The sequence below is a fragment of the Lepeophtheirus salmonis genome, chromosome 13 (assembly GCF_016086655.4).
Source record: "Lepeophtheirus salmonis chromosome 13, UVic_Lsal_1.4, whole genome shotgun sequence".
Lineage (NCBI taxonomy): Eukaryota > Metazoa > Arthropoda > Copepoda > Siphonostomatoida > Caligidae > Lepeophtheirus > Lepeophtheirus salmonis.
The window spans coordinates 40,371,515-40,387,974 of record NC_052143.2 but is presented as its reverse complement, the minus strand read 5'-3'; the positions used below and the strand labels follow the sequence as shown (position 1 = coordinate 40,387,974).

Genomic DNA, 16,460 nt, shown 5'->3' with positions numbered 1-16,460 from the left:
CTTTTTTTTCCTTTTGATTTTTTATATTATTAGTTTTTTTAAATGTGAGGACTCAAGCGTACAACGGTAGCTATAGAAAATTATAATATTGTTTCTACTATTTTACGCAATGCACGCAACTTCATCAAAATTTGATTCCTCAAAAATTCTCCTAAATTATTAGTAAAAAAAAAAAAATACTTTAAGAATAACAAATTATTACATGTTTAAACCCATAATTCATGCTGCTAATATTATTTGAAAATAATAATTTTTTATTATCGATGTCTAATATTCATAGAAGTATTTTTAACAACTTAATTATAAGATTGCAAAATGGATAGACTACTTATTAAAATGATACTAAATTGAAATGACGTAATTATTGTAATCATTATTTGGTTAGCATTTTCTCAGACAAGGACATAGGTAGCAAGGTTTCTCTCCCAGATTTCGTGATCTGATATAAATTTTGAACAAAGATGGGAGGGGGGAGGGGATCAGAGGCACACTTCGATTTTTAAATATTGATATGTTCAGAGAATAATTGTATTTTGGTTTATAAAATATGTTGGTTCTCCCAAAACAAAGGTTGATTTATCATTTTGGGACTCATTGTTCTTTAGGGTGCTACTTATCATGTCGAAGCTCTTTGGTTATTGTTTATGTTAATGATATCAACAGAAGTAGATCGAAATCTTATTTAATTTGGAGCCTTTTATGTACTCAAAATAAGCCACAATGGTTTTATTTTAAGGGTTTATTTTGTTATTTCAACTTGAAATGTCTTCTTCCTTAACAATTTTAATAATACAAGGAGTACTTCTTAATGTGTTAGGATAAATTTGATGACTGTTTGGTAGGAGATCAGATTATTAGATTAACTGCAAGCAACAATGAGGGAACGGAAATGAACAACAATTTTACTCTGTATGAAGCATGGACTATGCAAGAATTACTTTGTTGTCCAACCTGAATTAACCTCTGAGACTTAGACTTATTGTTCCCAACAAATGTAGGATATCACGGACACAACTGCCTTAATAAAAATAAACTATAAGAGCCTATAGAAGGACGGCTGTCGGTATGAGTGTATAGGGTTTGATGTCTCAGTATTCACTCAATATTATTCAAGGTTTTGTCATTATTTCTAATGCAAAAGTTATCGATCTTATTTTACACTCTTTAAATAATATAAAATTCCCTGGAATGAGGTTAAATGTTATGAGCGAACACTTTATCGACTAAAACATCTTTCTCTCTCTTTTTCTAAATAATCGTAAATTAGAGTTACTTCAAATGTCTCCTAAATATATCAAAACACACAAGTTAATCAGCATAAATTAATTTGTAAATGAGATGATGCCTCATAATTATTTATTATGTATTGATATACAAGCATATACTTAACAAAAGATTTAAAGAAAAATATATAGAACTCTAAAAATGTAAGTAAACATATATAAATAATTTAAAAAGGGATTTGATATGCATTTTGAGTGAATAATTTATTGGTTATCCGAAGTTTAATCTTATTTTCATGAAAACTGAATTTTCTAGGTATGTAAGGGATCATTTGAATACTATGTGGAAATTTAGGAGAGTGAAGATAAAGCATAAAACCACGGGCCTATCGTTGCGAGGGAGGGCTTGACTTAAAAACACATAAACTTGAATTTTGTGTCAAGATGGCATAAGTAAGGATGCCATATTTGTAATGAAAAACAAAATTTCTGGATCGGTGTAGCTCAATGAACAACGACACTCGGGAGAAATTATTATCCTGAACTGAATGTACGTAGGTTCGTACCCTGGTCGTTCCTAGAGAAGGGACTATTCTTCGAATATGATGACTCCTAGATCATATGGAGTAAATGTAATACTATAATGTTAACTTACACTTAATCAGTGTAACTCCATCTTACCAATTAAAGCAGGGGTCGCCATATCTATGCCTGCAGGCATTCGGTCACCCGTTGGCTTCTTCTTATTCGTTCGCTGGACTTGTTCTAAAAATATTGTATGCTTATGATTTCTTGATTCGTTTATACATATTTTTTGAGCGCGTAGCCCTCAAGCCTTTTCTGAATCTTAAAGTAGCCTTAAGCCTTAAAAAGGCTAATTAGAAAATTAATTTTCTTTGCTAATTCTGGCAACATTAATCTATTAGCTATTTCAATAGAAAGGTTTTGTCAGGTGGGCTGTTTCCCTGGCTAATAATGTTAGTCCTTGAGCCTTCTTCCCACATGACTTCGTGAACGTTGTACTAACAAGGTGACATGACGGAGAAAACTGCTTTAAAAATCGATCCATTTGAACATTAGATTTTGGTGAGTCCATTAAAAACAAACTCAGAGCTTTAAAGAAACTACAGGCATAAATATCAAATCTTCCAAAACCAGTAGATCTCTAAGTAAGCTATAAGTAATAATGGAATTAGTCTTCCAACAATTTTAGTGTTCGGCTAATCAATAGTAAACTAATTTCTGTTAGTCCGCTAGTAAGCGGAAGTAATTAGTGAAATTAGTTTTAAAAAAAAAGGTTTTTGCGTACCTTTTGTTTTCTTCTTTTTTTTTAAAGTTTGCCGTGGTGTTTACTTCTTTTCCGGAAGTAAGTATTTTCGCCTATCTTTGGTGCAATAAAAAAAAAAAAATAGAATATTGTTGTTGGAAACTATTAGCTATTTACTAATTATCTAATTGCTAATAAGGTATGTTAAATGTTACCATCACTATAATACTGATACCTATTATTTCCTTAGATTAATTTAACAGGTAGCTTTTATTTAAATGGGTCTTAATTCGATACTACTATAAGTCTCACTTCTGCCTTCTCCTCATATAGGTAACATGGAACAGAAATATATTTGAGGACAAGTGAGGTAGTCCTCCTGAGAGTTATAAAGTTTAGAAGGCCAACTCCTCGTTCATTCCAAAGCCAGAGTTCTCCAGTGGTAGTAATAAGGAAGAGTGAATAGTATTCATTCCTTGTATCCAGTCTTGGGTTATAGTTCAGGGGTTCTTCCTGGCCTAGGATCTTTCTAACTAGTACAAAGGTTTTTGAACATCTTTGAAACATTGTTTTCAGTCCCAACTAAGCTTGTTCGTCACTTGAAGAAGGTCTAAATACCCCTTAAATATGTTTTCCTTGAAATTGCTTCCTCTGGTTTGATAATTGGTGACTTAATTAATATTGCCCCAAAATCTTTACTTGTACAAATTCATTTGGCCCAACTGATGTTCAAGGTTCCCTAAAAAAAACCAGGTCGACAAGTCCTAAAGCCCACTTTGAGGTTGAAGCAATCCATCTCGATTCGGAAATATACTTCCTTCGTCCTTCCCAAAGAAACTGCCCTCTCTTTGCCATGATTATATCGCAAATGCTTTCTGTGAAAGGGGAATATTGTAAAAGATGCACAATTTTTGATATAATTTTTTGGTTCCCCATTTATACTTCTTCCTCGCTATGGTAGGAAACTATAATTCCCGATATTGATGAAGAGTCAACGATAAGTTCATTTTCCATAGATGCAAGTACTTGTTTCTTTAAGTTGACCTTTAATCCAGATTCCTTTTGGAATTGAACTAACAGCCTTTCTAGTTCTCGTCTTGTAATGCAGTTTTTACTTCGTCCCGTGAACCAGCAATAAATACAGTGACATCGTCAGAGAATGTTATTTCCCTCAATCACTTCCTTCCTTTTTTAAGACCTTTGATTAATGGGTTAGATATCACTTTTTCATATAACAGATTAATGGCTACAATGAGCAGATCGAGTATTGAGAAAGATAATCTAAGAATTGTTGCCTCTTTTAAAATGTAATTTGGAGGTATAATTGTATGATTGGTTTACAGTAAATTTATGGCTTACAGAGTCAAAAACCTTCTCGAAATCAACAAGTATCGTTGCAAATCCTTTATTAGTTTTTCTAGTCACTTCTATTGCATCTTGAAGAGATCTTGCTATGTCCACTTTGAATCTTTTTTCCAGGAAACCCTTTTGAAAGGTGGACACTGTATATGGTAAAACTTTCTTTCGACGACTGTTCAAGATATCCTTTAGAATTTTGTAAGTTCTATCAAGTAATGTAATGGGGTTATAGTTATAAATAGACTGGATAGACTGGGAGTTATAATCCCATTATTAATAAATATAGGGATTACTCCTTCTTAAAATATTTGAACGACGACTTCCTTCAGAATGGGGTTGAGAAATTTTACTTGCAATTTGTAGAACTCAAATGGGAATCCAGAGGGGGCTGGAGACTTAATTTGTTTTATATTGTTATTTATAAAATATTTAATTTCTTCTTTCGTTATTTCCTTGTCCAAATCTTCTATTATATGAGCCAGTAATTCTTTTTCTTTTTCTTCTCTCTCTCATCAAGCAGAGGAACGAAGTTATAGGATAAACTTTTAAAAAAATTAAATAATAATGACAACAGCTAAGGAAAATAAAATTTATTTCTTCGAAACGAAACAATTACTATAAGTACTTTTTTTTAACATATGGTTATTCAAGAAATATTCCATATATGGAACATCTACTCCTTTTCTCCCTTCCTTCATTTCGACTTACAACAGGTGTTTTCCCCTTTTCTTCTATAAGTAAAACAGTAATCAAATGAAAAAGACAATTGAATTAGAACAATCATGTAATGGATGTCCTCAGGAATTAAAAGAACTTTACTTCTTAGTTATTCTTCCTATAACAGATTATTATATCTTCCTATTAATAGATCTAGCCAAATCATTACTTTCTCCTTATTATTGACATGCTAAATCTTAAAGCATTTATAGGCAGTGATCATGTAAGAATCAAAATTGCTATAATTTTGATTAATTTTTGTTGATATTATCTTTTTAAAAATAATGAGCAATAATGCTTGACTATCTTATTTCTGTCTGCAGTGATGGAAAGTTTGTAAAACACGAGTGCAAAGAATGTATTGGAGTTTTTCATCTCCAGGGAAATTGTCATTTGGCGGGATACCCATATACAATATCACCTCCGGTCTCATTATAGTATCTATAAGACGCCCAACTCGTAAGCATGCCTTTGCCATTTATTCCCTTTTCAAATCCTGGAATTCATTCTGGATCCGACTGATAAGTTCGTCATTGGTGTTGCAGGGGGTTCGGTTGGACAAAATCGTCAATTAATTCCATTTTTTTCAAAATTGTTTTTCCAGAACTAATTTGAATATTATGTGATGAACGAGTTATTTATTTATAGAAATGAGGACTGTGTAATTGTGAAATACACCACCCTATCTGCGTTCTAACTGTCACTTGGGCACATAATTAGAATTCATGTAACTCTTTTCCTTTAATATGAGATATCTGCAATGGCACATCTCATACTGCTTCAAAAATACATATTATAGTCAACATATAGAAATTATATGCAGATAAGGAACTTTATTAATTAATTTTAGGGATATCTTTTCCTGCTCGAAAAGTAAATTCAAATAACCTTTATTATCAACCTGTTGATCTTATATATACTCATGATCGATTATTCTTCGTCTGTATAGGAAGCGCTAACGGGCACATAAAGAGGTCGCCAAATAGCCCCCCTCCAGACAACAAAGATTCATAATAAGTAATAATGAACGTGCTACTCCTTAAATGTAGCAAATAAAAACTTATTAATTATTTTCATTTAAATGCTAAGATAAAAGCTCAATCGTTTTGTCTCAAGAACAACAATTTAACACATATCATTTGAGTTTGGATTTAGGTGCGCAGAAGGAGGACATTTCATATTGGTCTTCGGATTGTACAAGATTCAAAGAGTGAAGGTCAATCGGAGGTAACGAAACTATATTCATCCTTGATAATACGTCTGCAAGGGTGTTATTTTTCTCAGAGATTTGTTGAATATCCATAGAGTATTCTGAAATATTTAAAAGGTGTCGTTGTTGACGTGCAGACCAAGGATCCGAAACTTGGATTATTATTGGATTATGCAATCTTTGAGTTGATATATTTTTTTTCATTAAGATTTTAAGGAAATAATCTTCAATTACATTAATCTCAGAAGCTATATTTGGACAGAATGGAGATATTCGCAAAAAGTAGGGGATATTTTGCGCAATGTACGTGTTCCATGCGCTTATTCTATCCCATGTGCATTTATTTAGGTAAGCATACTGGTTTAAAGCTATTTTTATCCTTGAGAGGATTTCTTTATAGTTCATCAATGAGGCCAACCCATGATCCTTATAATTTGAGGTTTTTTTACAAAACTAAATTGTGGCCACTCTTTGGATATTAGGGAGCCATAAGAACATAAAAGTTTGGTTTTCTCTTGATTCACAAAAAGACCAGATTTGTCAGCAAAACTTTTAAGTATGCGTATAAATGTTTTAATTGATTTTAAAGTTTTGATAGGACTTCTTGGAAACACCATAGTTAGGTCGTGTGCATTGCGCAAACATTTTAAAGTTCTGTCAGATAGTTGAATTCCTTTTATCTTGGCTTCTGAGTGAACATCACGAATAAGTTTGTCTAAGCGTATGATGAAAATTGTTACAGACAGCGGATCTCCCTGAGGGACGCCCCTTTTATTCTCAAAATAACTAGACTGGTTTCCATACCTTATGGGTGTTCTGTTCTTGCTAAGGTTACATCGACCATTCGAATGATATATTCTCCAAAACTCTTTCTTTACAGCGTTTTGATAATATATCCGGGTGATAAAGGATCATAGGGCTTGCCGAAATCCACAGCCATTAACGTCAGCTCTTGATCACTTTATATACACGTTTGAATGTTAAAAGGAATGCAGTCCATTAGCTTAGGTTTTAAAAGCCATTGGACTGAGATCCATGTAAAATTTTATCCAAGACTTTGTTTATGAAATTTAAAATAATCTATGTAAAGACAATTTTGTATAGTAAGAGGCCTCAAATTTTTATAAATTGTGCATCTTAATTTTTTTTAGGAATCCGCATAATATTTCCATTAGACGCATATTCAGTAGGAGCAATATAAAGTATATATTTATTTGTAAAATTCAAAACCAAACCCAGATGGTCCAGGAGTTTTATTAAATTTAGAGTTTTCTCACAGCAGTTATGATTTCCTGTATCATTAAATGTTTATCTATGAAATTATTATCATCAAGAGGAATTGTGAATTTACGGTCTTCATTACATCTCAGTTCTTCGCAGAAGTATGCAGATTTATGGGTATATCTGGAACATTTCTTAAGTCCTGTACAATCAAAGCATTGATACAGCTCGGAGAAGAAGGTTTTTATTTCTTTACATATTTCTGTAGGATTTTCAGATATTTCTCCACTTGCTAGTATGATTGACAACTCCCTGATTTTGTTTCTTTTTTTCCTCCATCATACCACACTGTAGTCTTGATTTAGATAAGGCTTCGATGATGTTCATTTTTAATTTGGTTCTAAATGCTAGGTCAGAATATTTGATCCAATTTGAATTTCTTTTCACGATCTGAAATGTCCTCTTTATTTATATTTTCAGTTATATCAATTTTCCTATTTCTATTGGCGGCTTCTCGGGCTCCAGCCTGTCTGCATATAGCTTTAATCTTAGATAACATCTTTTGTACTTGATAGAAGACTTCGCCACCTATTTTTTCATTGTATCTCGTGGTCTCAATTATTTCCACGATTTCATCATTGACTTTGCATATATCTAATAGTGATGAATTGAGTTTCCAAGCTTTTTTATCTTTATGATTTGGGAAATGTATCCAATTAGTTTTAATATACAGTACAGTATGGTCATATATTTTGGTATCAATTACTTTATATGAGATGACTGATTGCTTTTGAATACCACTGAATAAAAATAGGTAAATTCTTGAGGATGTGGATTTGGAAGATTTTTCAGAAGAAAATAAACTATGGTTATAATCTTTTACGGTTTCAGCTACGTCATAGAGATCATTACTATGTTGGAATATAGTTTTTTCTTCGGTCAGGCGTTAGTGTTTCCGATAGGATTTGTAGAGTCCTTATTAGTGTCCAATTTTATTTTAAAATCCCCACTCATACTTGTTGGCCTGTGATCCAAAATTGGTAAAAGTTTTTACTATAAAAATCGGGGTTGTCCGAATTTGGGCCATAAATTCCCAGAATATCAAAAGTAAATCCCGAAAGGTTGTAGGATACCTTTTTAAGGTTCCCATCCGATTCTTGAAATTGAATTGTTGGTTTGAAATTCTTGTTGATCAGTGGTGTGACTCCACGTTTCGGATTTGAAAGTTGTTTGTCCAAGGCACTGAAAGTTAGACAAAATTCCAGAACACAAAAATGGTTTTCTAAACAACATTTAGTATCGGACAGTGTTACAATGTCCAGGTACTCAACCTGTCGTAAGAGTTTCAATAAAGCGTACTTTTTCTCCAATTTTATCAGTAAATTACAATTGAGGGTTAAAAAAGTTATCATATCTATTTTTTCATTGTCTTTGTTATGTTGAATTCCAAAGCGATGGTGAGGTCATTTGTACCAACATGAAAGTTATCCTGGAGGAAATTTGCAAATATCTCATAGGAAGAGTTATATTCTTTAATATACTAATTATATCAATCGACTTCTTTAAGCTAATTAGAGATTTTCTGGGTCATTTTCTTGGGCGGTCGTTCTAAGACCTGAATTTTGTTGCAAAGAGAAATTTGAGATTTCCACTAGTTGTAAAATCACGAAGAATTCCAGGAAAAAGGAATCCCGTAAGAAAAAACCCTCACATAAAAGTTTTGAAAAACTTTCTTATTTATCAGAACAGATAAGGTTTGGACTCCTTCAAAAGTTTATTTAATCACATGGCTCGCAAATAAATATTCACTTAAAAAAAAATAAGGATCCCCATAATATACATGCACACATGAGAACTGATTTTGATAGAATAATATAAGACATATATAATTAAATGCCATATGAAAGATAAACAACTTCACTTAATTAATTTTAAATCCTTTGTACGAATAAAAATTAAAAGATATACTTTTAGATCTACCAACTACCAACATAGACATATGAAGGTATGTATATCAAAAAATATACTTTATATTAAGCCCTCCCTTCCAATTAAAAACATATAAGCTTACTTTTGATACTTTTAATTATGTTCCAAGTATATACCTACTTTTGGAAGAATCTTTTTCTTTTTACTTCTAATATAATCATCAAAGAATAATGTTGAGTCTATAAGATTAGTTTTGCATAAGTCATAATGTCAATATAATAAGGAGTAGTCCATATTATGTTGACATTATAAATAAAATTTAATTTTTTGTGAATAGCTTGTGTGGATATTTTTTTCCAAAAAAAATAAATTCAAAAACAAGCCCCCCCCCACACACACGAAAAAATAAATATAATCCTGCCGACGTTCCTGTTACCAATAGTCAATGAATCCCTTCAAAATAAACACATTATCCCAAAACCATGACTCCTTACTAATAATCATTTACAATTTTCTTTTATTATTTCCTCAATATTTTACATTTCCCTTTTTCTTGAATCTATAACTAAGATACAATACTAAGAGACAAAGGGAATGTTTGAACCTATAATTATATAAACTGAAGCAGAATATAGTCTTCAAGAGAATATTTAAAAATATGTCTTTAATTTTGTTTGTGTACCTCAAATTCAAATATCATAAAATATCATTTTTACCACCAAGTCAAAACTACCCGTAAGACAATCTTTGTACATAAGTCATTTTTAGCAAAAATTTGATTTAAAAAAAAATTATTACCATCCCTAATGTGGAGGTCTATGTAGGAAAAAAAGGGAAATTTTAAGTTGAAAAAAAATCTAGAAGCTGCATTTTTTGTAGTTTGAAGTTGAAAATGGGTAAATTTTACACGTAAGACGTCATAAGGGTTAAAAAGTCAAAAATTACATAATTGATGTATCGGCCATCCAATGAATATTTTATTACTGCTTTATCCTTTTACAATTATCTCATACAAGTTATATCTTGTACAAAATCTTAAATATATGTATATGTTATGGACAATGTACAAAATGAACAATGCAATGCAGCAATTTTATCATTAAGGATTTAATTATGATACAATTTCATTTAAGCAATTTGATACTCTAGTTTAATTTATTTAAAATTTATATTGTATTCACAATGTCAAACTATTGTATGTTAAGAAATTGTCACGAGATACTCAATTCTATTTTGCAAAATAAACCTTCAGCTAGCAGGTTGTGCTGGCGGTCATCTGGTCACTAAGGGGAATTAAAACCTATCACCACCATTATATTGAGTATCAAGGACTCCTTTTATTATATTATAATACACACTGGTCCACGGGTTACGCAAGTGAATTGTTTGTCCACAAGGGGAATCAAAACCCTATCGCTACCTTGATCGACGTCACTCATTGTTTATTAACCTGTTGATACTTTTTTTCCCTGTTCTTACTTTTTAAATATATAAAATCATCAGTGTACTTAGTAAAGGAGGAGATGCAATTCTGCAACAAGAAAGGATTTAATAAAAATGTACATTAGAATTGTTGATTCTATTTGATAATATTCAAACTACACACTTGTATATTTCATATAAATTTTACTAGTTTCTTCGAAATAGACACAAGCAAAAAACTTATTTAAATATACTTTTCAACATCAAATGCAATTATTTCAAAAACATCATTTGTTTTAATATAACTAATATTACCTAATTTTTTACACAAATATTATTACTAAATATATTCTAAAAATAAATACATTCCCTAAATAAACTATTTTTGCTGGATGTTGTGCTATTATATTATTTTCCATTACAGAGTTGTCCTTTTGTTTCTCCTGATGAACTTATTTGTTTTGAGTCTGTGCAATTGCACTACTTAAGGGGATATTCATTTGCATGAGACAGAATTGATGCAGTCAGTCGCAATATAACTAATTTCTGTGTGGGAACTTCATCAACACCGAGGAATGCCTCCTTGCAAGGCTTAAACTGCTTTCTTGCATTGCGCTGTTTTAATGCATCATTTTTTGTCCATAATCTATAATATATGTTCCCTGTTACATGGATTACAACAGCCAAGTCGAGTGGGTATCTGTTTTTCCACGGTTAATATTTACAACTTGTACTTTGACGCACTGTCCTACCTCAGTCTCCTAAAACTTCGTTGATGTGAAGCATCATCGTATTTGCTGGTTCTTCTTCCTTGTGATGAGTTCATCCTTGTTGCACTTGGCAGTCCTGAACATATTGTCAATGTGAGCACTTTATATATGTCTGATCATCTTCATTTTCCCCTATGGTAATGCTGGAAGGTTTTGAAACGTAGCATTGAAAGCTGGCGGATGGACCAATTATCTCACAGGATACAGAATGCTGACAGAGCACTCATTTTCTGTGATCAAATCTCTCTATGCCCTCCACTACGGGCCTTTCATGCTCCATATTTCTACACTTCTCTAAATCACACTCTTTGGGTAAATGTTAGCCGTCAAGTCCGGCCTTTATCAGATGGTCATAAGTTACTAGATAAGGAATGTCTAGCCTTTTAATGTAATGAGCCGCAGACCCTATTAAGTTAAATTTCTTGAAAAATGGCCGAATAGAACTAAACTATTAATTAAAAATTTATTTCAATTTTAGAACAAATATAAACAAAACCCAAATTAAATTTTTCAATGCCAAACAGCTTAAAAAATCTAAACTGGCAACCCTGCATGAGTTTCAGAAAATACGAGATTAAATCAACTATTTTCAATGTTTGTACGCATTATGAGCGTTCTACGAATTTTGATGATTTTGCGACAATTTTGCTATAATAAGTAGTGGGCCACACCTAAACATACGGCGGATTGCAATTTGGCCCGCGATACACAGGTTGGACATTCTTACACTAGATTATCAAATTGTCTGCAATAAAATGGTATCTTAATCAAATTATTAATGATCAAATTGCTTGCAATGAGTTGTTTCATAATCAAATTACTCAGAATCATTTTACCTGACAATGTAAATGAGATTAAAATGACCATTGACTACTCCATTAGAAATGTTCTAGATTGCCTGGGCATTTTTCACACATTGCCCGTAACATATATATACATAGATATAAATTATACATACTATTATAGGTATAATGAAAACTTGATCTAGGTGAAACTATGTGATCAATCACAAATTCACTATTGAAAAAAAAAAATCGAATAACAATATAATTATCTTCCTTTCGAATAAATATTCTTCATAATATGTTTTTGTAGATAAGTAATTATTTGTATCAGCCCATAAATCATAATTATATAGCTAATGAGGCATGTAAAATCTTTTTTGCAAATGCAATTTTTTTTAATACTCCAGCTTGTTGAATTATACAATTGGGGACCTCTTGCTCATGCGGCTTACTCCTCAGACCTGGGGCCTTCCGATTATCACTTGTTTGTATCGATTTACGCTTCGATTCTCACGCTGAAGCCAAAAAATGGATCGATGGCTGGTTTGCAGCCAAAGACGAACAATTTTTTTTTTGGAAAAGCATCCATAAATTGCCTGAAAGATAGAAAAAATGTGTGGCTAGCGAAGGCAGATACTTTGAAAATAAAATTTGTGACCATTTTTTCACAATAAACGTTTCAAGTTCTTTTAAAAAAAGTCTCATTTCATAGGCGCATACTATGAATCTAAATATATTGTTGTAACTAAAGGACTCAAGGGAAAGAGTGGGCACTCAGTAGATGAAGAGTATGTTTTTTTCTTCTCTTTGTTGATTGGCTTAAAATTGTCTGCTGCCATAAGGTCTACTTTAAAGTCTTGAAGGCAATTTATGTACTATTTTGTGTGCTAAATTTAATTATTTATCATAATTAGCCAATCGTTATTAATATCAATATATCTTTATAATGGTTACTTGTTGTATAATGAATTGTAATTAAAGATAAACTATGAGTAAAAAGTTTCCAGGCTTATCACTCATGAATATTTTTAATTTTACAAAATACATCAATCGAAGAACGTTGGAGATCAATGCTGTTAAACATGCAATTTGAACTTACACCACAGACTCAAAAGTTTGCCAAGTAATTATCAACTATTTTTTACTATGTGAGAGATGTGAAAGTCAAATTAATAGGTTGTTTTATAAGGTTGCCAGTGAGCTCCATATTCCAATTATTCAAACTTAAATTATTCGATTTCAGTTTACTTTGAAGAGTCAATGTTTCTGCAGAAGTCTCCAGAAGGACAGTTACGTTTGGTAATAGTGCAACATATGTCTTAATTATTGGCCACATTTAATTATAATTAATTATTTAAGTGTATTATTATCTGTAACTATATATCATTGGTAATTTCTATCATATTGTTTGGGAATCATGTATTGAGTCAAAACGTATATATTCTCCCGATTATCGATCACCTTTTTAGAGTGCAAATAGAAACAGTCTCCCTGGGTGCAAAAGTTATTTTTTTTACTCGGTATTAGAAAGAACTGATGCTAAGCTAATTTTTAAAATTTGATATAGCAAAAATTTCATTTCTCTTTTTTAAAATTATCCTTCATTTTTTAAGAATTTTTGAAATCATCATAATACTGGGAGGTTTGTTGAGTAATATTTTTTAGAGGATTTATATTTTTAGAAACGATAGTGCAACCCAGAGTACAAAAAAAGTCTAGAAACATTGAAATATGATAATAAAAAATACAAATTGATATTTTTTTTTAATAATTATATTTCCTGAAACAAAAATTACCACACCAAATTGTTTGAAAACATTGTTCTATTAACGTTGAGTATATATTGAGAATTGACTAATTTACTTAAAGGTTACTATCAAATATATATTCAAAAGAAAAAAACAGTTTTTATAATTGTTATTTTATAAAATTATGTTAATTCTTTAATACATCTTTGTGTGCGAGAGAGAGACTTGGATTCTTTCACGTTACTAACGACTATAACATAAAGGTATTGATAATAATTCTATATTTTTCACTTAATTCATATTCCAGAAGAATTTTTTGATTGGTTACAAGTTATTTGAGTTAGTCACTCAAAGTCGCGAGGAACTTATGCTTAATTTATTTAGTTTCTTTTGACTAGTTCATGATCCTAAAGTTGATTGTCATTTTTTTGTGAATCCCTCAATCTTAGTTGATCAGGTTTTTCTCTTAAAAAATACTTTTCACATAATGATGTAAATTATTTGATAGATCGTTTTTGTGTAAACATATCTCTCTGAAAGAAGAATTTCAGCTTACTTTTTGTGCAATTTTTTTTTTTTTTTGAAGATTATAATCTATTTCTATAGAACTATAATATTCTCCCTTCTTTGAGACTAATTTAAGTACTGATTATTATCCTTCCTACAGCAATAATAAATTTTCTCCCTTCCCAAATCATGTAAGATGCAAGTGATGTTAACAAGAGTTTTAATTCAGTAGTATCATAAGTCTGGCTCTTGCTTTCTCCTCAGGTTCTACAAAAAGCCTATCCTATTGACTATTTTATACTCAGATGTTCTCTCCTTAATAATAATAAAATCGGATTTGGGAAATAAAAAAAACTACATCTCCATTTCGGCAACTCCAAAATAACATTGATTGCACAGAAATGCTTCGAGTTTTCAACTCTACTCATCTATATAGAAAAACTTATAAATATAAAAACTGATCAAATAAAGTCATTTTTTACGACTTCGATCATTTGTTTCTAAGTAGGGAATTATTTATATTTTTAAAACTTTTATATTTGATTTGCTCTTTACGAAATTAATGTTTTTTCCTCCTGATTACTTTTAAATTAAAAATAGTAGTATATACAACAAGGAAAGCAATTACTTTTTAGCACTTATACCTTGATTAATTGTTATTTATAAATCAAGCCATTTCACTTTTGATTGCAAGTTAAAAAGATGATTTTAATTACTATTATTGTGACTTTGCTAGGCCCAAATATGTTGGTTTGTTGTGTACAATTTAAGCTCGAGATTTTAATAAATGAGTCTGTCAACAATTTAGACTCTTTTTACCTTTAAAAAAGAAAGAAAGAAACCTGGGATGTTTATCTTCATCTCTGCTATTTGTTGCAATTTATGTGAATATACGTAAGTATATTATTAAAAATGTGAAAGTTATCCAATCTTCATAAGCATACATTAAAAAAAAAAGAAGAATATTATGATAAGGTATATGAAAAACTTTCTAAATCCTAGTAATCATACATTTAAATAAATCTATTATGGTTGGGCATGTAAAAACTGCTTAAATCCTCATAAGTAGACTTGGTATTTGTGAGCTCTAAAAAGTACCTCATTTTGCAGTTTTTTTTGGTGTGAAAATTACTTCTTTTTTATACGGATATGAAAAAAATGAATGAAGGAAATAAACCAAATCCAACTCTGTATCTAGCAAGGATATATGTAGGATTGGCTTTGGTGTTTTCTCCTCAAGAGTAAAATAATGATACACACAGCTTGATAAAAAATAAAAAAGAATATATATATATTACCATAACAACAAAACCTTGGCCCTTTTCCATCATATATTTCCACATTTTGAGTGAACGGGTATCGAATTCACGCTCACTAATTTGAAGAAATATCTTCTCCCTAGGGCTATGCCACTTCATTACAGCTTTTGGTATTCTATAAAATATTTACTATGGGGAGAAGGGTCATGGACCCCTTCCCTTTCTGCCAAATAGTGGCTGAACCATTTTTTTTAATTCTTAAAAAAAAAAAAAAAAAATGAACGATTTAATTTATAATTCCTTTAGCTAAAACAGATTACATTTAGAAAGAGGCAGTATGCATCTAATGGAACTAAATGTGGCTGGAAAATATGACAAAATTAAACTTAACTTTCCAACAAGATGATTACTTTCACAAGAAGTATTTACCTTTAAGTAGTTTCACAAGCAGTAAAATTCGGTTTTAACTGCGTGAAGAAGAAGTTAATAAATGAGAAAGGAAATATATATATAAATGGGAGAAATATTTGATTCATATAATTAAGTATACGCTTATACAAATTATGTTATTTATTTTTGGGTTCTATTTTCTTGAATATGTTATTAGTAAATAATCATAGGGATTGCGTAACATTAAAAGAGGGTCGTTTTAAGCTTTTATCGTATTATTTTACTTAAGACTAAGTGCACTTAAATATTGGAGAATTAACATTTACAAAAATAATGTAAAAATCAAATTAAAGGGATATTTAATTAACATGTTTTTTTTTAGAGTAGAGCCTAAAAAGGAAAGTCATATTCCTGGTAGAGATCAGGAGGGGTAAAAAGGGTCGAAATTGCATAAAGCCTAGAAACCAATACTTAGATAATATCATAAAAATATTGTAACTAGAGACACCATATCTTGACAGATATCACTATCAAAGCTATTACAACTTGTTTATCAATACGTTTGAATTTTAAAAATTAGGATAAATAATTAAGAAAAGCACTAGTAAAAATCAATAATTTTTTTGTAAAAATGTATGTTCACGAAAATTTTC

At 30.8% G+C, this 16,460-nt stretch overlaps 1 protein-coding gene across 1 annotated transcript in view; it reads right to left on the bottom strand.

Annotated features, from left to right (window-relative positions):
* Positions 1–16,460, bottom strand: part of Sur (Sulfonylurea receptor) — a 128,684-nt gene that overhangs the window by 6,975 nt on the left and 105,249 nt on the right. The gene's annotated exons all lie outside the window — the stretch shown is intronic.